Source organism: Scyliorhinus torazame, chromosome 28 (genome assembly GCF_047496885.1).
Source record: "Scyliorhinus torazame isolate Kashiwa2021f chromosome 28, sScyTor2.1, whole genome shotgun sequence".
NCBI classification, from domain to species: Eukaryota; Metazoa; Chordata; class Chondrichthyes; order Carcharhiniformes; family Scyliorhinidae; genus Scyliorhinus; species Scyliorhinus torazame.
Genome location: NC_092734.1, coordinates 2440749 through 2465874, shown reverse-complemented (window position 1 = coordinate 2465874; position 25126 = coordinate 2440749). Strand labels below are relative to the sequence as shown.

Here is a 25126-nt window from a genome sequence, read left to right as displayed (position 1 = left end):
TGTGAGAGAGCACGCAGCAGACAGGCAGCGGTCAGACATACGGGCAGCACGGTACCACAAGTGGCTCGCACTGTGGCTTCACAGCGCCAGGGTCCCAGGTTCGATTCCCCGCTGGGTCACTGTCTGTGTGGAGTCTGCACGTTCTCCCCGTGTCTGCGTGGGTTGCTGCACCATGTCCTTGTTGAGGCGGGGCCTCCTGCGGTACGCACTGTCCATCATCTGTTCGAAAGAATAGCGTTGCCTGTACACCTTGGGCCATCACGGGCACTGCCTCTGGGTCCCTCCCCGGCCTGTTGGGCATCCGGGTCCTCCACTCATGCTGCCAGCGGCGTGCACCAGGGTTTGGGTGGGGGGGGGGGAACCAAGTTTTTTTTTGGGGGGGGGGCGTGCAGCAGGGTTTGGGGGGAGGGGGGGCGTGCACCAGGGTTTGGGGGAGGGGCGACGTGCACCAGGGTTTGAGGGGGGGGTCGCGCACCAGGGTTTGGGGGAGGGGGGCTTGCACCAGGGTTTGGGGGGGCACGCACCAGAGTTTGGGTGAGGGGTGGGTGTGCACCAGGGTTTGGGGGAGGGGGGTCGCGCACCAGGGTTTGGGGGAGGGGGGGCGCGCACCAGGGTTTGGGGGGGCGCGCACCAGGGTTTGGGGAGGGGGGGGAATGCACCAGGGTTTGGGGGGAGGGGGCGGCGTGCACCAGGGTTTGGGGGAGGGGGGCTTGCACCAGGGTTTGGGGGAGGGGGGCTTGCACCAGGGTTTGGGGAGGGGGGGGCACGCACCAGGGTTTGGGGGAAGGGGGGCGCGCACCAGGGTTTGGGGGGAGGGGGGCTTGCACCAGGGTTTTGGGGGGGCGCGCACCAGGGTTTCGAGAGGGGGCGGCATGCACCAGGGTTTGGGGGGAGGGGGGGCGTGCACCAGGATTTGGGGGGCGGGGAGGACGTGTACCAGGGTTTGGGGGTTTGGGGGGCGTGCACCAGGGTTAGGGGGAGGGGGATGCATGTACCAGGATTTGGGGGAGGGGGGGCATGCACCAGGGTTTGGGGGAGGGGTGGGTGTGCACCAGGGTTTGGGGAGGGGGGGCGCGCACCAGGGTTTGGGGAGGGGGGGCTTGCACCAGGGTTTGGGGGGAGGGGGGCTTGCACCAGGGTTTGGGGAGGGGGGGCGTGCACCAGGGTTTGGGGGAAGGGGGGCACGCACCAGTGTTTGGGGGAGGGGGGCTTGCACCAGGGTTTTGGGGGGGCGCGCACCAGGGTTTCGAGAGGGGGCGGCATGCACCAGGATTTGGGGAAGGGGGGGCGTGCACCAGGGTTTGGGGGTGGGGGGGGCATGCACCAGGATTTGGGGGGGGTGCACCAGATTTGGGGGGAGGGGGGGCGTGCACCAGGGTTTGGGGGTGGGGGGGCATGCACCAGGATTTGCGGGGGGGTGTGCACCAGGGTTTGGGGGGAGGGGGGTGTGCACCAGGGTTTGGGGGGGCGTGCGCCAGGGTTTGGGGGGAGGGGGGGCATGCACCAGGGTTTGGGGGGGCGTGCACCAGGGTTTGGGTGGGAGGGGGGGTCGTGCACCAGAGTTTGGGGGGGGTCATGCCCCAGGGTTTGGGGAGGGCGTGCACCAGGGCTTGGGGGGCGGGGGTGGCGTGCACCAGGGTTTGGGGGGAGGGGGTTGTGCACCATGGTTTGGGGGGTGGCGGGGTGTGCACCAGGGTTTGGGGGGAGGGGGGGCGTGTACCAGGGTTTGGGGGAGGGGGGGCATGCACCAGGGTTTGGGGGGATGGGGGGGCACGGGCCACGGCCTCGAGCCTCTGTCGATGCTGCTGCCATTGTCACTGCCTCCTCCGGCGCCTGGCTGCCTGGCATGCCAGCAACACCACTACGGCAAGTCCAAGATGTCTTCCATCCCGTGCAATATCTGTGTGGAACTGGAGAGGGTGCGAGACTGACAACCAATGGTGTTTTCCACCTCGGGACCCTCGAGTCCCCCCATTGTACCACCCCTCCCATCTGGCACACCCTGCCCACGCAACCCCAGCCATAGCAGGAACCCATGATCACTGGACCCCAGACCCTGTAACCCAGGCACCCGCACATAACATGACCGGGAGCTGGTCCCCTCCCCAGTGAACACACCCACCCTCTGGCCGCCGAAATGTCCCAGCACTAGGGCCCAGCCCCTGGGGTTTCGGATGTTGGCCGCTGCGTCCTATGTGTTGCCTCCTGCAGTGTTCAGGCATCAAGGTTGGTGCTGGCAATAGCTCTCACAGGCTCATGGGGTCCACTTGGCTTGTGTGAAGTACTCACTTAACTACAATTGCCAATTCCTAATGAGCTGTAATAATAATAATCTTTATTGTCACAAGTAGGCTTACATTAACACTGCAATGAAGTTACTGTGAAAAGCCCCTAGTCGTCACACTCCGGCGCCTGTTCAGGTACACAGAGGCAGAATCCAGAATGTCCAATTCACCTAACAGCGTGTCTTTTGGGACTTGTGGGAGGAAACTGGAGAACCCGGAGGAAACCCACGCAGACACGGGGAGAATGTGCAGACTCCACACAGTGACCCAAGCCGGGAATCGAACCTGGGGCCCTGGCGTTGTGAAGCAACCATGCTAACCACTGTGCTACCGTAGTCTTCATCTGCGCGCGCCCCTGCGGTCAGTCGAAGCTATGCATGGTCGGTGCATTGGCGGCCAACCCCCCCCCCCCCCACCCCCATTCTCCGCATCCCCACTACCCCGATGGCAGCCGACCCTGTCCAAGCCTGGCCCCCCCAGTGGCTCCCCCACCCCACTCTGAGCACCGGGGTAGCAAGCCCAGCGCCCCCAGGCTCTTTGCCGTGAGCGAAGATGGCTAGTCACCTCCTCGGGACTTCGCACCAGCTTCACGTTTTTAAAAAGGAGTACTAATCACCGCCCATGTGACCACTTGGGGAGGCTGTTCGATCACGGGAGGCCGTTGGATCGGGGGTTGCTCCCGTTAATTGTGCGGAGTTTGGGCTTAAGTGGTGATCATTGGTTTCTTGCCACGGTACAGCACGATCCTGATTTCACCAACGGGGGCGAGCCGGTTAGATAGCAAACAGACTGGCGTCCAGCACGGTTCTGTTTTTGACTTCTCTCGTGATTTGACAGCCTTGGCGCGCTCTCGCTTAAGCGCAATAAATTGCACCCATAATCTTCTCTCCATTGGGCTAAAGAACAACGTCTTAGCCCATCTCAAACCGTTCACAAGATACACAGGAAGGCTATTCAGCCCATTTAATTTATCGTAGAATAATAATTTGAACTTTTCGCATTCTACTTGGGAGTCTACACTCCCTGCCTAAAAATCTCCTAATATCATAGTCAGACCCAGTAAGAAACAGACCTTACTACTTCATTCATTAATACATAAAAGAATGGCCACAGTGATATTGGGCCGAATCAAATTTGTTATCCAATGTTTCCAGATTCCTCCCCAACACTCAGGCACACAGTCAAATTCCTTCACACAGGGATACCCTCACTCCCACCCAAAACCACATTTCACACTCGGAGACTCGTACCTGTGGTGTTGGGTGTTCTGACACACAGATGAGCCAACACGGTTGTATATGGTACAACGCTATTTTATTTAAACTTACTATTTACAGTTTGGTCTTTGCACTCTGCACGTGGGGGTTCCCTGCTTGTGATGTTTTAACAGCTCTTTCTTGTTCCCTTCTCCCCAGACCTATTGACCACCAGGTGTCGTGCTCGTGCTTTTTATGTGGTTGGTGTTCTTGTCTGTGATTGGTTGTGGTGTTGTGTACTCTGATTTGCCTGTTAGTGTGTCCATCATGATGTGTGTGTTTGAATATCATGACATCCCCCCTTTTTACAAAGATATGCGCCTACGTGGTAATAAATATGATCGTGTCGTGAGTGCATCTAAGAGTGTGTGTGTGTCGTGTGCAGCATGTGCATATGACGGAACTATGTACATGGGGCGATGTCGGGTGCGTCACATGAACCAAGTTGTACCATAACCATAACATAACATAAATGCGAACGAGAGAAGAAGAAAAAAAAAACTTGAACAGTTGTCCAGTCAGACGACATCTGGAACGATAAACAACAACAGGTTATCATGTAAAATTGTGCAACTTGTTAAACATATGAACGGTATTATAAGTCCAGTCTAATGGGCTTGCGACGAGTTCGGGTTGACCGTCAGGGTGGCACACCACTCATCGGCTGGATTGATGGCATTGACCTTGTTGACATCAATGACGGAAACGCGGAAGGCATCCTGGTCATCTGCATCACTTAACTGGAAGTCTTGATGCGTGGGCTGGACGGTCCTGACTTGTCTGCGAGATTGTCGAGGATGCGCCGGATCCATGGGTTGAGCCGAACGACAGTGGGCTGCGTAGTGGCCCATCTTGCCACATCTGAGGCACTGTCGGTTTTTTGCAGGACATTGCCCTTTTAAATGTAGAGCTCCACAATTGCCGCACGTCATGACGTCACGGCGTTCGTTGCGCCACTGCGCATGCGCAGTGCAATCTTGCGGTGGGCGCGCCTGCGCAGTGCGTCCCTCGTTGTGGCCGTTATTTTTGGTGCGCACCTGCGCGGGAGACCGCGAAAAGCGCGGGAAGCGGCCGCTGTCGTACGGGCCGTGGGTCGGGAAGTAATCGACGGCCTGGATGCGTTCGACGTCGTGGGCGGCCTGGCTTGCCGATTCGATGGCTGGGGACCCCCTCCGTGCCAACTCGGACGCCTGAAATCGGGCAAAACGGCAGGTAGCATTTTCGTGGAGGACACAGGCTTCCACAGCAGACGCTAAGGTGAGGCTTTTCATTTTAAGAAGCTGCTGGCGTAGGCCACTAGAGGCAACGCCAAAAACAATCTGGTCCCTGATCATGGACTCTGTGGTGGTGCCGTAACCGCAGGACTGCGCTAGAATCCGGAGGTGCGTCAAGAAGGGTTGAAAAAGCTCCTTACCTTGCAGGCGTTGCTGAAAGAGGTATCTTTCAAAACTTTCATTTACTTCAACTTGAAAGTGCTGGTCCAGTTTGAGGATGACCGTGTCATATTTGGATTGGTTTTCGCCTTCTTCGAACACCAGTGAGTTGAAGACGTTGGTGGCGTGCTGACCTGCGTAGAAGAGGAGCATTGCAATCTTCGTGTCATCCGAGGCATTCTGTTTTTCGGTGGCACGGATGTACAGGTCAAATCGCTGCCTGTAGAGCTTCCAGTTGGTACCTAGGTTCCCCGCGACTTGCATCGGCTGCGGTTTGTCGGTGTGGTCCATGTCCAGAATGGCAGGTTAGTAGGCAGGTATCGATCCACTCCTGTACCATGTGGTGTTGGGTGTTCTGACACACAGATGAGCCAACACGGTTGTATATGGTACAACGCTATTTTATTTAAACTTACTATTTACAGTTTGGTCTTTGCACTCTGCACGTGGGGGTTCCCTGCTTGTGATGTTTTAACAGCTCTTTCTTGTTCCCTTCTCCCCAGACCTATTGACCACCAGGTGTCGTGCTCGTGCTTTTTATGTGGTTGGTGTTCTTGTCTGTGATTGGTTGTGGTGTTGTGTACTCTGATTTGCCTGTTAGTGTGTCCATCATGATGTGTGTGTTTGAATATCATGACAGTACCCCCAGTCAAACTCTTTCACACACACAGGACAGGATGAGCTTGACAAGATCACTGATCCGACCATGCCAGTGGTGATTGGGGTGATAATACTCTGTGAATTCCCCATTCCCAATTTTCTCTCTCTGGGATCTGGGACAGTAAATTCATCTCCATTTGTTATCCTGCTATCATTCCTCTCAAGCTCAATCCTTTCCTCTCCCTTCCCTCAACATCTTTTCATCTTGAAAATAAAAAAAAAAGAAAATCGCTTATTGTCACAAGTAGGCTTCAATGAAGTTACTGTGAAAAGCCCCTAGTCGCCAAATTCCGGCGCCTGTTCGGGGAGGCTGGTACGGGAATCGAACCGTGCTGCTGGCCTGCCTCGGTCTGCTTTAAAAGCCAGCGATTTAGCCCAGTGTGCTAAACCAGCCCCTCTTCTCTTTTCCCCTCACTGCAAAAGTTTCCTTGGTCGAGATGATTTTGGAAACGGAGGTTATGATACAGAAAATGTTTTCCCGTGAACAACTTCAGGATTGAAAATTATTCTTTGCCAAAGATATACTGTACTTTATGACCCAAAGACAATGCGTTCTGATGTGAAACAGGCAACTTTAGTGTTTCCTGAGCTGCAAAGTAATAAGCCTTCGCTGATAGGTGATGGGAAGATGTGAGATAGCAGTTCATCCAATAATTGAGCAAATGACTCACTGCTCTTTTGTAGCCTCCAGATCTGTCCTGTTTCATTTGGTCATCACCTACACAGCAACCAGCATGCTTGGCTCATCTTTGGCATCTGACTGTCTGTGCTGTGTGGTGTACTGCCCTATCAATAAGCCAGTGCTGAAAATCCCTGCTGTTGTGACACACACACATTCACTGAGCTGGGTGGATGCAGTTCTGCTGCAATGATTAGCAGCTGACTGCATTCCCGGCCTCATGCAACTGACGATCAGATTTATAGCAGGTTAGCGTCACTTGCTAAGTTCCAATAAAAAGCCTCATACAATAATAAACAGAGTTCTTTCCTTTAACCACATGTTTCCTGATGCTCTGCATCAAGCAATCTTTCAAATTAAATTGCAGTCTAGGCCATCTCTTGGTCTGTGATCCAGCAAAGCAAGAACAGAATAACAACAACAACATTGTACATACATTGCAGGAACATTTTCATCAGAATGCTTCCAAACATTTCCAGAGTAATTCAAAATATTTACACTTTTTTCTTAGTCTTGAAATTGGAACAAATCCAAAGTTTTATTTAAATTTCAGTGTAGTAAAAGCTTAGTTCTGGTTTCATGGTGAGTTATCTAAACCCATGCTGTACCTGTCCTGGGAATGTTTGACGGGGACAATGTAGGGGGAGCTTTACTCTGTATCTAACCCCGTGCTGTACCTGTCCTGGGAGTGTTTGATAGGGACAGTGTAGAGAGAGCTTTATTCTGTATCTAACCCCGTGCTGTACCTGTCCTGGGAGTGTTTGATAGGGACAGTGTAGAGAGAGCTTTACTTTTTATCTAACCCTGTGCTGTATCTGTCCTGGGAGTGTTTGACGGGGACAATTTAGGGGGAGCTTTACTCTGTACCTAACCCCTTGCTGTACCTGTCCTGGGAGTGTTTGATGGGGACAGTGTAGAGGGAGCTTTATGTTTTATCTAACCCCGAGCTGTACCTGTTCTGGGAGTGTTTGATGGGGACAGTGTAGAGGGAGCTTTACTCTGTATCCAACCCCATGCTGTAGCTGTCTGGGAGTGTTTGATAGGGACAGTGTAGAGAGAGCTTTACTTTTTATCTAACCCTGTGCTGTATCTGTCCTGGGAGTGTTTGAATCATAGAATCATAGAATTTACAGTGCAGAAGGAGGCCATTCGGCCCATCGAGTCTGCACCGGCTCTTGGAAAGAGCACCCTACCCAAGGTCAACACCGCCACCCTATCCCCATAACCCAGTAACCCCACCCAACACTAAGGGCAATTTTGGACACTAAGGGCAATTTATCATGGCCAATACACCTAACCTGCATATCTTTGGACTGTGGGAGGAAACCAGAGCACCCGGAGGAAACACACGCACACACGGGGAGGATGTGCAGACTCCACACAGACAGTGACCCAAGCTGGAATCAAACCTGGGACCCTGGAGCTGTGAAGCAATTGTGCTATCCACAAGGCTACTGTGCTGACGGGGACAATGTACCTAACCCCGTGCTGTACATGTCCTGGGAGTGTTTGATGGGGACAGTGTAGAGGGAGCTTTACGTTTTATCCAACCCCGTACTGTACCTGTCCTGGGAGTGTTTGATGGGGACAGTGTAGAGGGAGCTTTACGTTTTATCCAACCCCATGCTGTAGCTGTCCTGGGCGTGTTTGATGGGGACAAAGTAGAGGGAGCTTTACTCTGTATCTAACCCCGTGCTGTACCCGTCCTGGGAGTGTTTGATGGGGACAGTGTGGAGGGAGCTTTACTCTGTATCTAACCCCGTGCTGCACCTGTCCTGGGAGTGTTTGATGGGGACAGTGTAGAGGGAGCTTTACTCTGTATCTAACCCCGTGCTGTACCTGCCCTGGGAGTGTTTGATGGGTTTGGTGTAGTCAGATTGCTGTTTAAGGTGACTGCCTTCAATCTACCCATAATATGTCTGACATCGACAAAAGAATTTCTTTATAGAACTATTAAGATAAGATCAGGGAATAATTAAAGGGGGCAATGATTGAAATGCTCACTGCTGGTGTCTTCAATTGCCTGTAGGGAACAAATTGTGCTGATCTTTCTCCTGACGCAGTGAAGCACATTCGCTAGCAGGTTGTTGGTTGGATGCTGTTTCCACTGTCACTCAACTGGAACAGGTAGAGCCTGAAGCCGTGGCAGTGGGCTCTGAGACTGGGTTGTGGCCTTCGGTTAATTTGTCGATAGTTGTGACTGCAGTGACAGATTTAACATCAGGGAAAAGTCTGGAATTGCATTTGCGATCAAAAAAAAGAGGCAGATTCCATCAAAGGATGTTAAATTTCTTGTTACTGTATGAACTGTACTCACTGAATGAAGCCTGTCTCTGGCTGTGACTCTGGGTCCCAGCCACTAATTCTACAATTCTCCATTTCTGCAGCTACTACAACCTACACAACTGAGAGATCAGAACATTTTAAACCCTGCACGGATAAGGACCTTGCCTACTGCCTGAACGAGGGAGAATGCTTCATCATTGAGACGCTGACTGGAAATAATAAACACTGTCGGTGAGTGAACTGAAGCCAATGCAGTGGTGAGCAACCTGCGGCCTGGGAGCCACGTGCAGCCCACCAGGGTTCTGAGTGCAGCGAACGAGATGTTTTTGTTGACCATTGCCCAGGTGCAGGGTTGCCACATTCCGCTGATTTCTGTCCGCAAAGTTTATTTACTACCGTTATGACTGAAGCGATAACCAAATAAAACAAGGGCAAGTGAAGTGGGTGGTTGCTAGTTGCTCAGAATATTGATTGTGAGAGCCGTGCGCTCGCCCTGCATCCAATCACACATGTATATTTATTTTGTTTTTAACACTTGAAGTTGATGATCGTTCTATTAATATATGAATGATTAATCATTTTTTATAGGTTTTTATGATATATGTGGCGTGTATCAAATGTATTTAATCTTGTTCATGGTTAGCGAACAAGGCCAATTTCGATCTTGCTGCCCATCGAGATGAAGGAGGGCCACTCTTTTGGCCCACTCAGCAACCTGGGTTGCCCATCACTGACCCAATGTCTATGAAACTGGGACCTAACTGGGGTGACATGCTGTCAGCGATTGATAGGAACATTCTGCATAACATGTTTCATCTATCTTTGCAACGGTGCTGTTGATTAAAATGGATTGAACAGTTAGCTTGTGGAGCTGGAGAATCTGAGCAGCATAGAATTTCATAGAATTTACAGTGCAGAAGGAGGCCATTCGGCCCATCGAGTCTGCACCGGCTCTTGGAAAGAGCACTCTACCCAAGCCCACACCTCCACCTTATCCCCATAACCCAGTAACCCCATCCAACACGGAGGGCAATTTTTGAACTCTCAGGGCAATTTAGCATGTCCAATCCACCTAACCTGCACATCTTTGGACCGTGGGAGGAAACCGGAGCACCCGGAGGAAACCCACGCACACACAAGGAGAACATGCAGACTCCGCACAGACAGTGACCCAAGCCGGGAATTGAACCTGGGACCCTGGAGCTGTGAAGCAATTGTGCTAACCACTATGCTACCGTGCTGCCCAAAGGATCGCACCCAATGCCTTGTCTTACCATATTTGCCTCATAAAACTGAGCTTGAGCAGCGATTAAATGATTTTGTGGCCCATGAACTGAATCCAAGAAGCAAACATCAAGCATCTTGCTCCACGATTGGGTGTTCTTGTTTCTTTGAGTGAGCTTACACAGGAAGGTGTAAAGTCCCTGCCCCACAGGAATCATACCATCATAGTAAGGACCTGTCTGTTGTTGCTGGTCACTTTGTCTAGGGGAGGAGACAAGTTGCACAATTTCAAGACCGAAGCATTTGATGATTAGTTTGCTGACGAGTATGACGGCTGTTTCAATTGAAAAGATAGTTACATAAACACTGGCTGGATAAGGTCGCTTTTTTGCAATATCTTCTCAATCTTTGAGTCAGTTTAATGCTTAAAGAAATGTTATTATGAATCTGCCTGAACATTATAGAACATAGAACATTACAGCGCAGTACAGGCCCTTCGGCCTCGATGTTGCGCCGACCTGTGAAACCACTCTAAAGCCATCTACACTATTCCCATTGTCGAGTGTTAACTTGTTAGATACTCCTCCCATTGTTGGCAAGAATTTAAGAGGGGTGCAATGTATAAAAATATTAATTACAATGTGTAGTTTAGCAGACAGATGGTCCAGCACTTAACTTTTTAATGATGCTAAGAGCTAATGTCGTCCAATATTGAGCAACAATTTTCTTATTTATTCACTTTTTTTATGTACAATAAATTTGTTTGGTTGTGTAAAGCCTAAAAAGAATCCTTGTGAAATATCAACTGGAGAAAAATTACTAAAGCAAATTTGAAGATGGGTTTCTCTTCATTCTCCCAGGTGTGTGGAGGAAGAAAGGAGCCATTTACCAGCTGATTATCAAATACCAAATCCAGATGCGAAGTTACATTTAGAGTAAGAAAGATAAAATAAATCTGACAATGTCAACAGTGATGATTATATTGGTCAGAGGGTAGTGGGTGCCTGGAACTCGCTGCCGGAGGAGGTGGTGGAAGCAGGGCCGATAGTGACATTTCAGGGGCATCTTGACAAATAAATGAATAGGATGGGAATGGAGGGATACGGACCCAGGAAGTGTAGAAGATTGTAGTTTAGTCGGGCAGCATGGTCGGCACGGGCTTGGAGGGCCGAAGGGCCTGTTCCTGTGCTGTACTTTTCTTTGTTCTTTGTTCAAAGTGTAAAATGTGATTTGTAAATCTTGGAATCGTGTTCAAAAAAACTAATTCCATCCAGTTTACTGATTGTTCGGCACAATGTCTAAAATTCCCATTTTATTCAGCTGGGTGTGGGAAGAGTACTCGACTGCAGTGATAACTCTGAGAACGATTCCAAAGATAAATGCATTGGGCAAGGGGAACAGATTCTGAAAGAGTGACAGGTTCCTGCCGTTCTCAGGGATGTTGGCCATGGGCCAGTCGGTAATCTTGTGACTTCCATGTAACAGTGAACAGAAGTGATCCATTTTTGGACTGAGCTAATGAGAGAGGGTCAGTGTAGTCACACCCTCCCCCCACACCTCACAGTGGTGAGCAATGCAGATGGGATATTGGGATGCCTAAATAGAGGTGGTGAGTACAAAAGCAGGGATGTTATGTTGAACATTTATAAAGCTCTGGTTAGGCCACAGCTCGTGTGCTGTGTCTAGTTCTGATCACCACACTTTAGGAAGAATGTATGGGTCCGTGAATGAGTGCAGAGGAGATATACCAGAATGATTCTAGGGCTGGGGTGGGGGGGGGGGTGCCTCAGGGGTCTGTGATGGGACCACAACTTTTCACAATGTACTTTAATGATCTGGAAGAAGGAACTGAAGGCACTGTTGCTAAGTTTGCAGATGATACAAAGATCTGTAGCGGGACAGGTAGTATTGAGGAAGCAAGGGGGCTGCAGAAGGATTTGGACAAGCTAGGAGAGTGGGCAATGAAGTGGCAGATTGTGGTAATACCAGGTATTGCAGTACCTGAGAGATGAATGACCATTGGCTAGACCGCAGGGTCTACCATTGGTTAATGTACATAGCCCCGCCCTGAGAGGCGGGGTATAAGAACCGATGCCGTCCCCGCAGCCTTCACTTCTGTAACATCGCTGCTGGGTACAGTTCTATCTGATTAAAGCTGAATCGATATGACTCCTCGTGGTCTCAAGAGTATTGATTGTGCATCACAGATGAAATACAATGTGGAAAAGTGTGAGGTTATGCACTTTTGAAGGAGGAATGGAGGCATAGACTATTTTCTAAGTGGGGAAATGCTTAGGAAATCAGAAGCACAAAGGGACTTGGGAATCCTTGTTCACAATTCTCTTAAGGTTAACGTGCAGGTTCAGTTGGCAGTTAGGAAGGCAAATGCAATGTTAGCATTCATGTCGAGAGGGCTGGAATACAAGACCAGGGGGTATACTTCTGAGGCTGTGTAAGGCTCTGGTCAGACCCCATTTGGAGTTTTGTGAGCAGTTTTGGGCCCTGTATCTGAGGAAGGATGTGCTGTCCTTGGAAAGGGTCCAGAGGAGGTTCACAAGAATGGTCCCTGGAATGAAGAGCTTGTCGTATGAGGAACAGTTGAGGACTCTGGGTCTGTTCTCATTGGAGTTTAGAAGAATCAGGGGGGATCTTATTGAAACTTACAGGATACTGCGAGGCCTGGATAGAGTGGACGTGGAGAGGATGTTTCCACTTGTCGGAAAAACTAGAACCAGAGGACACCATCTCAGACTAAAGGGACGCTCCTTTAAAACAGAGATGAGGCGGAATTTCTTCAGCCAGAGGGTGGTTATTCTGATTGCACTCTTTGCCGCAGAAGGCTGCGGAGGCCAATTCACTGAGTGTCTTTAAGACAGAGATAGATAGGTTCTTGATTAATAAGGGGATCAGGAGTTATGGGGAGAAGGCAGGAGAATGGGGATGAGAAAATATCAGCCATGATTGAATGGCGGAGCAGACTCGATGGGCCGAGTGGCCTAATTCTGCTCCTATGTCTTATGGTGGTTTAGGTTGTGGAGCTGGGGTTGTTCTTGGAGCAAAGGAAATTGAGGGGAGATTAGTTAGAGGTGTACAAGATTATGACAAAGAAACACTGTTGCCATTAGCTGATGCTACAGAGACCAGGGGACACAGATTTAAGATTTGGGGCAAGAGAGAGAGGGAGGATGCGAGGAAGAACATTTTAAACTCTGAGTGGTAAAGATCTAGAACTCTCTGCCTACGAGGGGAAGAAAGGACAATCAGTCATTTCAAAGAGAAATCGGATGGACACTTTCAGGGTCAGTCAAGTGTAGTCACCCCTCCCCTTCCCCCCTCCACCCCCCCCCCCCCCCCCCTCCCACCTCCCTCAGGTCAGTGCAGTGACTCTTGCTACCAATCAGTGATTACAATTGGAAGTGTGGATTAACAACATATCCAGGAACAAATACGGCCTAACACCTTCATCCCTCAAATATCAGCCCCATAAAGGTCCCAGCATATTCTCCTGCATGTGCAGTCTCTCCCTCTCTCTCACACTCCCCCTCTCTCTCACACTCCCCCTCTCTTGTGCTTGTTACGATCCCAGTTGGGGCTGGGAAAGGGGCTGGATTAGCACAGGGCTAAAAGCACTGGCACAAACGGGGCTGGTTTAGCACACTGGGCTAAATCACTGGCTTTGAAAGCAGACCAAGGCAGGCCAGCAGCACGGTTCAATTCCCGCACCAGCCTCCCCGAACAGGCACCGGAATGTGGCGACTAGGGGCTTTTCACAGTAACTTCATTGAAGCCTACTCGTGACAATAAGCGATTTTCATTTCATTTCATTCATTTCAGCTGATGTTACTATTGGACAAACAGGTCCCAGAATGGAACCCTGGATTAATAGTCCATTTCATTTTTTTGTTTAGAGACATGGATGAACAGAGTCATGTGACTGCCAATTAACTTTTAACAAAAGAATAAAACATTTATTGAACATGAAAAGATTGGCTAGAATACAATACTGCTTCACCCCACCTATATCATCACACATGTGGACAGATTTTCAAGGATAACACAAATTACAAAATATATCTTATGCCAAGGGATCCTAAACTGGAGTCTGGGGGCCCGTGAAGGGTCTCGAGGGGTTAGCAGAGCTGGCAGCCACCACATGACTGGCAAACACCGGTTCCAAAGGAGCAACCAGCCAATCACAAGGGTGCCCCCCCTGTATGAGAGGGGGGCATGAGTGCCTGTGTGTGAGAGAGAGAGAGAGAGAGGGGCTAAGAGTGTGTGTGTGAGAGAGAGCGAGGGGTTAAGAGTGTGTGTGAGAGAGGGAATGAATGCCTGTATGCAAGAGAGGGGGTTAAGTGTCTGTGCGAGAGAGAGGGGATGAGTGTGTGTGTGAGAGAGAGAGGTGGATGAGTGTGTGTTATGTTGTGAGTGTGCGTGAATGTGAGAAAGACGTGAGTGCGTGTGTGAGTCAAGTGCACGGTAGCACAGTGGCTAGCACTGTTGTTTCACAGCTCGAGGGCCCCAGGTTCGATTCCCGGCTTGGACCACTGTCTGTGTGGAGTCTGCACATTCTTCCCGTGTCTGCGTGGGTTTGCTCCAGGTAATCCGGTTTTCTCCCACAGTCCCGAAAGGCATGCTTTTAGGTAATTTGGACATTCTGAATTCTCCCTTTGTGTACCCGAACAGGCGCCGGAATGTGGCGACTAGGGGCTTTTCACAGTAACTTCATTGCAGTGTTAATGTAAGCCTACTGTGACAATAAAGATAATTATTATTATAAGAATCAGCTTTCCAGCAAAATTCCTCAATTAAAAGTGACAAAAGGCAAGCCTTCAGTTTTTTTTAAATAAGGGAACTTTTTAATTATTACCATATTACCTACTCCGAAAGTGGTTTCCACTCCCAGGAGTTGGTGTTAAGGGGCCATGGGTAGGTGGGTTGGCCAAGGGTTAATTAATGTGAGGGGGCAGCTTGGCTGGAAAATGTATTTGTGACTGTATAATAATAATCTTTATTATTGTCACAAGTAGGCTTACATTAGTACTGCAGTGAAGTTACTGTGAAAATCCCCTAGTCGCCACACTCCAGCGCCTATTTGGATACACTGAGGGGGAATTTAGAATGTCTAATTCACCTAACAAGCACCTCTTTCAGGACTTGTGGGAGCACCCTGAGGAAACCCACGCAGACACGCGGAGAACGTGCAGACTCTGCACAGACAGTGACCCAAGCCGTCAATCGAACATGGGACCCTGGTGCAGTGAAGCAACAGTGCTAACCACTGTGTTACTGTGCCACACAGCCTGTATGCATAGATATAGCTAGTGTTACAACACCCTGGGCTAATACGCAGAGTTCCAATATGCAGAGTTCCAGCTCCACTTGACCCACAGTCGCAACACAATTGAATTAATCAATAATTCTTTGAAAAATGCCCTTTGTTGCCCAATATTCACAGTCACTGGGTTTGTATATTTAAACTCAATTAATTTTTATTCAGAACAAGAAATATAATGAAATATGCAGCAAATAAAACTGGTTAACTATTATCTAATTCCTAATCTCCTAATCTAACTTGCACCCACCCTCTGCACCCACACAAGACAGACAAACACAGAGGGGAGGGGTGTAAAAAAACTATGGGCGTGATTCTCCCAAAATTTTCTAAGTTCATTTGTGGCGGGATTTTCCCGGCGAGTTCCCTACCGCTATTCAATAACACTTAGTCACTTTTTTGGGCCCTATTTAGCCCACACTTAGAATTGTTTTTAACACTGGGGAGCTGAACTCCGAGAACGGGCTGCCTTTTGAAAGGGTGGGTTTGAACGGTAGGGGAGTGCAGGGCAGGTAAGTAGAGGCCTCCAAGGTTGGTGTGTGATGGGTGGGGGTCCCAAAAGGGCAGGTTTTGTAAGGGGGCTGCGGAGTTCCTGAAGAGGGTGGACCCCCAGGGACCACATAGCGGGGTGTCCTCACTTGGGGGGTGTAGGGTAATGTCCATCTGTGTGGGGGGTGACATTGTCCATGGGTGGGGGACACCCACAAACTCAATTAGAGATCGGAGTACCCTTTCAAAATGGTGGACCCATCTTGGAGTTCAGCTCCCCAGTGCTAAAAAAAAATTCCAAGTGTGGCCTAAATCAGTGAGAAACTCCCCAGGGCCAAAACAAATGACTACGCGGTGTGTACGCATCGGCAGAGCCGGCCAGAAATTGCCTGAAAAACTTTCCACAAATTAACTTCGAAATCTTTTGGGAGAATTGCGCCGATTGTTTCAGATGTTTGCTTCTAACACAGTCCTTCAAACCAGGCTTTCTGGTTGGGGTTTCTGTTTTCCAGTCTGTAATGATTTTCACTGTAGATTCATTCAGGACTCTGCAGTTTCAGAAGTACAGCAATTCACCGCCTTTCGGGAGAGAGAGGGAGACGGTCCTTTCCCCTGACTGCCCAGGATTCAAATTGAGCTTCATTCCACACAAGTCGGACCCAATCATCACCTGTTACCAGGCGGAATATGCCTTTTAGCCAGTTCAATGGCCATCAGCCAATCAATCAAACTGAGTCCAACCCCATCTCCCGGGTGCCGAGAAGTCTGGGTCTTGCTCTCCAAAGCAAGCAGCACCATATCCGAGCAGCACCATATACTATGTTGCAACTTCTTGAATTTTTCCTTTTTGCTGCTTAACTTAAAGCTGCATGTCCATTAAGCGACCATGGATCAAAATTGATATCGGAAAAAATAAAGAAAGGGGAAATAAGGAATTCAATCGGAATGACCCCCTACAATAGAAAATACTTGTTTACATTTGATTTCTGTATTCACACCTATTTTGCAGCAAAAAACAAGGGAAATTAACATTGAGAATGTTTGGGAGGTCACGAGGGGTTTTGTGGCTCAAGGTTTGGGAAACGGTCTGACACAATAAAGTTCTTGGTAAGTGCACAGTTCTTGTAAACCAACAGGACAACTGTGGTCAGACTCGTCACCCTCTGAAACCAAGTGAAGATGCCAACCATCCAACTTCTGTGATTTATCATCAAATCATCACAGATGCTTATCACACTGTGAGTCACGGGAAACTGACTTCCACACGGGTATTTCCAAACTGCACTCTCAAAAAAACACGCCTTGGAATCTTCTTTCAAACAATGCTTTCTCTCGGATACCTTCACCAAGGAGCCACTTCCAGGATTTCAATCTCTCTTTTCAGTATCCCTCTACCTTGGATGCCATTTACATTCAAGCTTCCATATAATGTCCCAGGTACCCAGTCATGCCAATAGAACAGTCACCAACCTTTGATTTATTTCAGATATTTGTCTTCTCGCCAGCTGATTTCACCAGTCCTGCACCTTTCAGCTCTGTCTTTAACTGTGAGCCTCTCTCTGACCCTTTCTTTAATCTCAATGGACTGTACCTTTGTTCAAATTCCATTTTTTTGTCGCATTGATTTCAGGCTCTCTGGTACTCCTCTTTTCATTCATGGGTTTCATAGACTCATAGGATCCCTACAGTGTAAAAGGAGGCCATTCAACCCATCGAGTCTGCAACAACTCTTAGAAAGAGCACCCGACTGAGGCCCACATCCCCACCCTATCCCTGCAACCCCACCTAACCGTTTTGGACACTAAGGAGCAATTTCGCGTGGCCAATCCAACTAACATGTACATCTTTGGACCGTGGCAGTAAGCTGGAGGACCCAGAGGAAACCCACGCAGACACGGGGGGAAAATGCAAACTCCATACAGTCACCCGAGGCCTGAATTGAACCTGGATCACTGGCGCTGTGAGGCAGCAGTGCTTACCACTGTGCCACCATGTGCCCCGAGAAACTTTCTGGAAGGTTTCAAGAACTATCTGCTTCTTTATCATTTGGGATTTGCATTCTGTCTCTTACTCCATTGTCCTGCCCCTCTGCTGGGAGTTTCTGTGAGAGCTTCTTTCTTCTCCGATACAAGGTTCCAACTGAAACATAAGTGCTTATGCTTTTCAGGGTGAGCCTCTGGTTGCTAAGCAACAGCGTAGTCTTTCTTTAAACCCTATTTATTTTCATGTCGTAAACCCTTTAATAACAAAGCAGGCAGTTTTAAATGAAATCATTCATGCAGGCAATGTTTTTTAACAAGAAACTAACTAAAGATTCAACCCTTACACAGAAACACAAAATTAAACTTACAGCTCTACTTGTTTCTAATACTCACAAATACAAATTATAGAATATTTAAACTACCTGTTTCTTGACACACTCCCTCGTGCTCCCACTCTCGCACCCTATCGCCCTCTCTCCTTCGGTCGCGTTCTCCCTCTCTTCCTCTCTCTCACACTGTCTCTCCCTCTTATAAATCCGTATCTCTTCATAACTTTGACTTGTTTCACTGAGCTAACAGTATCTCTCTATTCACAAGTCTCACACAGTCTGTACCCTCCACTAATTTCCTCAGTGCCGTCTCCCTCTTCACTTGATCTGCACTGTCAGCTCTGTTGTAAACACTCTGTGCTGTCTTATAAATGAAGCATGGCACAGCTCATGTTGCATGCAGCAAGTATTAGCAGTTGTAGGGTTAATGTTCACATGGAGCTATCCCTGTACTCACGCTTATCTATTCCACAGGGACTGGCATTAGAGAGATCTGCCATCCATTAAAGAGAATGTTCCCTCAGGCTGCTTATTCACTTAATATATTGTCTATGAAAAATCAGCTGGGTATGTTTGAAGATTTTGTTTTTGAGGTCGAGCGATGTGGAATTGTGGAGGACCCCTGGTCACTCATGGTGTTGAAGGAGCACAGACAGTTCATTATTAGTTAACCAAATAATATTAACAATTAACTGACACAAGAACCAATAAATCTTTTACATTTTTACTGTTCTTTTCACTGACCTCTTCCTTATTTTATTTTCATTTTCCGTAAACAAATTTTTATGCAGAATTCCTCAATTGTTGAAACTGACCAACTGTTCTTTGAATAAATCCCGATTATCTGACTGCACAGCCAGGAGAGGTGTAGTGATGCTGCCACCATATCCCATGCTCTACTTCTCAACGAGTTAGCCCTCAAAGAAAAGTTCACAAGAATCAGTACCTTTGGAATGGCCAGATTGGGCGGCACTGATCAAAAAGGCTTAAATCCTGCTGAGTTCTGAGCTGATGAATAAAGAACAAAGCTGAGCCTAATGCTCCTGATCACTGAACAGTTATTCCTGTTTGTAGAGCATGTCTACAAACATTATTACCCACTTCACCCTGAAATATCCAGTCAGGGGCAGTGCTTTTAGTGCCGTCAGGGTCAATATTCTTTGGAGGTAGGTGTATGGTTGTTTGTGAGTGTAGTGTGTCAGTGTGAGGCGGGGAGTTGGGTGTGGGGCGTGTGGTTGTTGAATTGTGTGTGTGTGTGAGTGGGGGTGTCGGTGTGTGTGGAGCGCTGTGGGTAGGTTATTGGATGTATGTGGGGGTGGGAGTTGGGGGTGGTGGTTGTTGGTGTGTGGGTCGGAGTGTGTGTGGAGGGGGGGGTGGGGGTTTGGTGTGTGTGTGTTGTAGATAGATTGTGTAGGAATCAGGGGCAGGATTCTCGCAGCCCTGGGCCGGGCCGGAGAATCCCCACGACCAGGCCATGCCGCCCCGACGCCAGCACGTGATTCTCCGCGATTGGGGCCCACCAATCAGCGGGCCGGCCTCACTGGCTGGGGGCCTCCTTTCCTACGCGCCGGTCCCTGTAGCCGTGCGCCATGTTGCATTGGGACCGGCACATTGAAGGAGTCCACTGCGCATGTCCGCGTTGACACCGGCGCCACTGCGCATGTCTGTGTTGGCACCGGTGCCACTGCGCATGTCTGCGTTGACACCGGCGCCACTGCGCATGTCTGCGTTGACACCGGCGCCACTGCGCATGTCCGTGTTGACACCGGCGCCACTGCGCATGTCTGCGTTGACACCGGCGCCACTGCGCATGTCCGTGTTGACACCGGCGCCACTGCGCATGTCTGCGTTGACACCGGCACCACTGCGCATGTCCGCGTTGACACCAGCGCCACTGCGCATGTCCGCGTTGACACCGGCGCCACTGCGCATGTCTGCGTTGACACCGGCGCCACTGCGCATGTCCGTGTTGACACCGGCGCCACTGCGCATGTCCGTGTTGACACCGGCACCAGTGCGCATGTCTGCGTTGGCACCAGCGCCACTGCGCATGTCCGTGTTGACACCGGCGCCACTGCGCATGTCCGTGTTGACACCGGCGCCACTGCGCATGTCCGCGTTGACACCGGCGCCACTGCGCATGTCCGCGTTGACACCGGCACCAGTGCGCATGTCCGTGTTGACACCGGCGCCACTGCGCATGTCCGTGTTGACACCGGCACCAGTGCGCATGTCCGTGTTGACACCGGCACCAGTGCGCATGTCCGTGTTGACACCGGCACCAGTGCGCATGTCCGTGTTGACACCGGCGCCACTGCGCATGTCCGTGTTGACACCGGCGCCACTGCGCATGTCCGTGTTGACACCGGCGCCACTGCGCATGTCCGCGTTGACACCGGCGCCACTGCGCATGTCCGCGTTGACACCGGCGCCACTGCGCATGTCCGTGTTGACACCGGCGCCACTGCGCATGTCCGTGTTGACACCGGCGCCACTGCGCATGTCCGTGTTGACACCGGCGCCACTGCGCATGTCCGCGTTGACACCGGCACCAGTGCGCATGTCCGTGTTGACACCGGCACCAGTACGCATGTCCGTGTTGACACCGGCGCCACTGCGCATGTCCGCGTTGACACCGGCGCCACTGCGCATGTCCGCGTTGACACCGGCACCAGTGCGCATGTCCGCGTTGACACCGGCACCAGTGCGCATGTCCGTGTTGACACCGGCGCCACTGCGCATGTCCGTGTTGACACCGGCGCCACTGCGCATGTCCGTGTTGACACCGGCGCCACTGCGCATGTCCGCGTTGACACCGGCACCAGTGCGCATGTCCGTGTTGACACCGGCGCCACTGCGCATGTCCGTGTTGACACCGGCGCCACTGCGCATGTCTGCGTTGACACCGGCGCCACTGCGCATGTCCGCGTTGACACCGGCACCAGTGCGCATGTCCGTGTTGACACCGGCGCCACTGCGCATGTCCGTGTTGACACCGGCGCTACTGCGCATGTCCGTGTTGACACCGGCGCCACTGCGCATGTCCGCGTTGACACCGGCACCAGTGCGCATGTCCGCGTTGACACCGGCACCAGTGCGCATGTCCGTGTTGACACCGGCGCCACTGCGCATGTCCGCGTTGACACCGGCGCCACTGCGCATGTCCGCGTTGACACCGGCACCAGTGCGCATGTCCGTGTTGACACCGGCGCCACTGCGCATGTCCGTGTTGACACCGGCGCCACTGCGCATGTCCGTGTTGACACCGGCGCCACTGCGCATGTCCGTGTTGACACCGGCGCCACTGCGCATGTCTGCGTTGACACCGGCACCACTGCGCATGTCCGCATTGACACCGGCGCCACTGCGCATGCACGGATACTGCGGCGCACAGTTTGCGCCGGGATTGGCAGCTGGAGCGGCGTGAACCGCTCCAGCACCGTGCTGGCCCCCTGTAGGGGCCAGAATAAGTCCTGGCAGCGGCCCATTCACACCGTCGTAAAACGCGAGGGGACATAGCTTTAAATTGAGGGGAGATAGATATAGGACAGATGTCAGAGGTAGGTTCTTTACTCCGAGAGTAGTAAGGGCGTGGAATGCCCTGCCTGCAACAGTAGTGGACTCGCCAACACTAAGGGCATTCAAATGGTCATTGGATAGACATATGGACGATAAGGGAATAGTGTAGATGGGCTTTAGAGTGGTTTCACAGGTCGGCGCAACATCGAGGGCCGAAGGGCCTGTACTGCGCTGTAATGTTCTATGTTCTATGGTGCAATTGGGAAGGGATAGATGGCGGGGGACGTCCAAGGGGGGGGGGGGGGTCTGGAGGGATGCGTGACACAGGCCAGGGGCTGGCTCAAAAAGGGGTATGGCGGGGGAAGGGGTGGAGATCCCCCTGACCAGGCTGGACACATGGAACGTGCAAGGGTTGAATGGCCCGGTTAAACGGTCGCATGTGTTCACGTATTTGAGGAGTCTGAAGGTGGATGTGGTGTTTTTACAGAAAACACACCTGAGCTGGGGGATCAGACGAGGCTGAGGAAGGATTGGTGAGGCAGGTGTCCTACACGTGGCTGGATATGAAGACGAGGAGGGTGGTGGTATTGGTTAACAAGAAGGTGGCACTTGAGCTGGGGGGCATTGTGGCCGATCTAGGGGATAGGTATGTGATGGTCAGTGGGAAGTTGGAGGGGATGCCGGTAGTCCTGGTAAACGTTTATGTCCTGAATGGACGACGTGGATTTTATGAGATGGGTTTTGGGGACCTGTACACGGGTCTGGACCGGTCAAGTCCAAAGTCCTTGAGGGTGTTGGCAGTGGCTAGGGAGCTGAGGGGGTTCATGGAGCGCATGGGGGGCGGGGAGGTGGGGGAGGGTGGGGGGGGGGGTTGCGGGGGCAGAGATGTGGAGGTTTAGGAGGCCGAGGGCGAAGGGTTTTTCAAACTTCTCCCATATTCCCCGGGTGTATTCCCGGATTAATTTTTTGATGGACAATGCGCTGCTGGCAGGGGTGGCCAACTCGGAGTATTCAGCAAGTGCGAGTGGTTTCCGACCATGTGCCGCATTGAGTGGTTGTGCGGGTGGTTCAGCGGGAGGCCCCATTCCCAATTGGGTCACTGTCTGTGCGGAGTCTGCACGTCCTCCCTGTGTCTGCGTGGGTTCCATCCGGGTGATCCGGTTTCCACCCACAAGTCCTGAAAGACGTGGGGCGCTATTCTCCCCCCCCCCCCCCCCCCCCCCACGCCGGGTGGGAGAATTGTTGGGGCGCCACGCGAATCGCGCCACGCCGCCCTGACCCCCGCACGTGATTCTCCCACCCCCCCGGAAACCAGCGGTGCGCGATTCGCACCGGGCCGCTCGGAGAACCGGCGAGCGGCGATTCTCCTGCCCGAATGGACCGAGTGGCCGCTACGACACGACAGGTTCCCGCCGGCGCCGTCCACCCCTGGTCGCTGCCGGCGGGAACTCTGCGGGAACACTGGGGGAGGGGCGGCCTGTGGGTGAGGGAGGGGGGCTCCTTCACTGGGGCGGCCTCCGATGGGTCTGGCCCGCGATCGGGACCCACCAATCAGCGGGCCGCCCCCCCCCCCTCCACCCCCCCCCCCCCGAGCCTACCTCCCTCCATGCGCAGCCCCAGACCACCAGCGCCATGTTGGTGAAGGGCTGGCGTGCGTAAGACGTTCCCCGCGCATGCGCAGGTTGGCACGGCACCCACTTGGTGCCACGTAAGGATGCTGGAGCGGCGTGAACCGCTCCTGTGCCCTGCTGGCCCCCTGTGGGGGCCAGAATAAGTTGTGCCCGGGTCCTGTTCGTGCCGTCGCATTCACGACGGCGCAAACACTTGGCCTCCATATCGGAGAATTGCCCCCATGCTTGTTAGGTGAATTGAGCATTATTAATTCTCCCTCAGTGTACCCGAACAGGTGTCGGAATGTGGCGACGAAGGCTTTTCACAGTAACTTCATTGCAGTGTTAATGTAAGCCTACTTGTGACACTAATAATGATTATTGTTACAAAGTGTTTGGGTCGGTGCTGGGGCCACTGCTGGTCAGGACGTATGGTGAGGTGAGGGAGAGGAGGGATCACCCTCTCCCTGATTCTAAAAAAGGATAAGCAGGGTAGCATTGTGGATAGCACAATTGCTTCACAGCTCCAGGGTCCCAGGTTCGATTCCGGCTTGGGTCACTGTCCGTGCGGAGTCTTCACATCCTCCCCGTGTCTGCGTGGGTTTCCTCCGGGTGCTCCGGTTTCCTCCCACAGTCCAAAGATGTGCAGGTTAGGTGGATTGGCCATGATAAATTGCCCTTAGTGTCCAAAATTTCCCTTAGTGTTGGGTGGGGTTACTGGGTTATGGGGATGGGGTGGAGATGTTGACCTTGGGTAAGGTGCTCTTTCCAAGAGCCGGTGCAGACTCGATGGGCCGAATGGCCTCCTTCTGCACTGTAAATTCTATGGTAAATTCGATGATATAAGGATCCGGAGCAGTGTGGACCGTACCGCCCGATATCGTTATTGAATATCGAATTGCTTGTTGGGTGAATTGGACATTCTGAATTCTACCTCTGTGTACCCGAACAGGCGCCGGAGTGTGGCGACTAGGGGATTTTCACAGTAAATTCATTGCAGTGTTAATGTAAGCCTACTTGTGACAATAATAACGATTATTATTATTATGCCAAGCTATTGGCGAAGGTGCTTGCATTGCCAATTGAGGACTGTGTGCCGGGGTGATTGGGCAAGATCAGACCGGTTTTGTGAAGGGAAGGGAATTGTCGGCGAATGTATGGAGGTTACTTCATGTGATTATGATAGCCTCAGAGGGGCAGGAGGTGGAGGTAGTGGTGGCGATGAACGCGGAGAAGATTTTTGATTGGGTGGAGTGGACGTATTTGTTTGAGGTGCTGGGGCAGTTTGGGAGAGAGCAGGGGTTTGTGGATTGGGTCCGGCTGTTGCACAAGTGTGCAGATGAACCGAGTGAGTTTGGGCTACACTATGGGACGAGGCAGAGGTGTCCGCTCTCCCTGATGCTGTTCGCCTCGCCGATAGAGCCGTTGGTAATGGCGCTTTGGGGATTATTGAGATCCTGGGGGAATTCGGCCAATTTTCGGGATATAAATTGAACTTGAGAAAGAGTGAGGTGTTCCCGATCAATGCGAGATGGCAGGAAAGGAGATAGTCCCCACCCTTTAGGGTGGTGGGGACGAGCTTCAGTTGCCCAGGTAAGGCTGTTTAGCACCGGGGTAAATCGCTGGCTTTGAAAGCAGACCAAGGCAGGCCAGCAGCACGGTTCGATTCCTGTACCAGCCTCCCCGAACAGGCGCCAGAATGTGGCGACTAGGGGCTTTTCACAGTAACTTCATTTGAAGCCTACTTGTGACAATAAGCGATTTTCATTTCGAAAGGGGGGGGCGTCATACTGGCCTTTGCCTCCCTGATAGCCCGGTGACAGATTTTGTTGGGTGGTGGGACTCGGAGTTGCCGAAAGCGGGGTTGTGGGTGAACAACCTGGCAGAATTCCTAGGTTTAGAAAAGATCAAGTTCGCTTTGCGGGGGTTGATTCAGGGGTTGGCCCGGAGGTGGAAACCATTCATTGAGTTCCTAAAGGAGAATTGAGCGGACAGCAAGGGGGAGGGTATTTTTTGGTGGGGAGGTAAGAGGGTTAAAATGG

General features: G+C 51.5%; 1 protein-coding gene across 1 annotated transcript in view; it reads left to right on the top strand.

The window, feature by feature from the left end:
• LOC140403473 (pro-neuregulin-3, membrane-bound isoform-like) overlaps positions 1-25126 on the top strand; it is a 439024-nt gene that overhangs the window by 64488 nt on the left and 349410 nt on the right. Inside the window, exon 2 of the mRNA XM_072491373.1 lies at positions 8701-8830. The gene's annotated coding sequence lies outside the window, so the exon portion shown is untranslated. The remainder of the gene's footprint in view (positions 1-8700; positions 8831-25126) is intronic.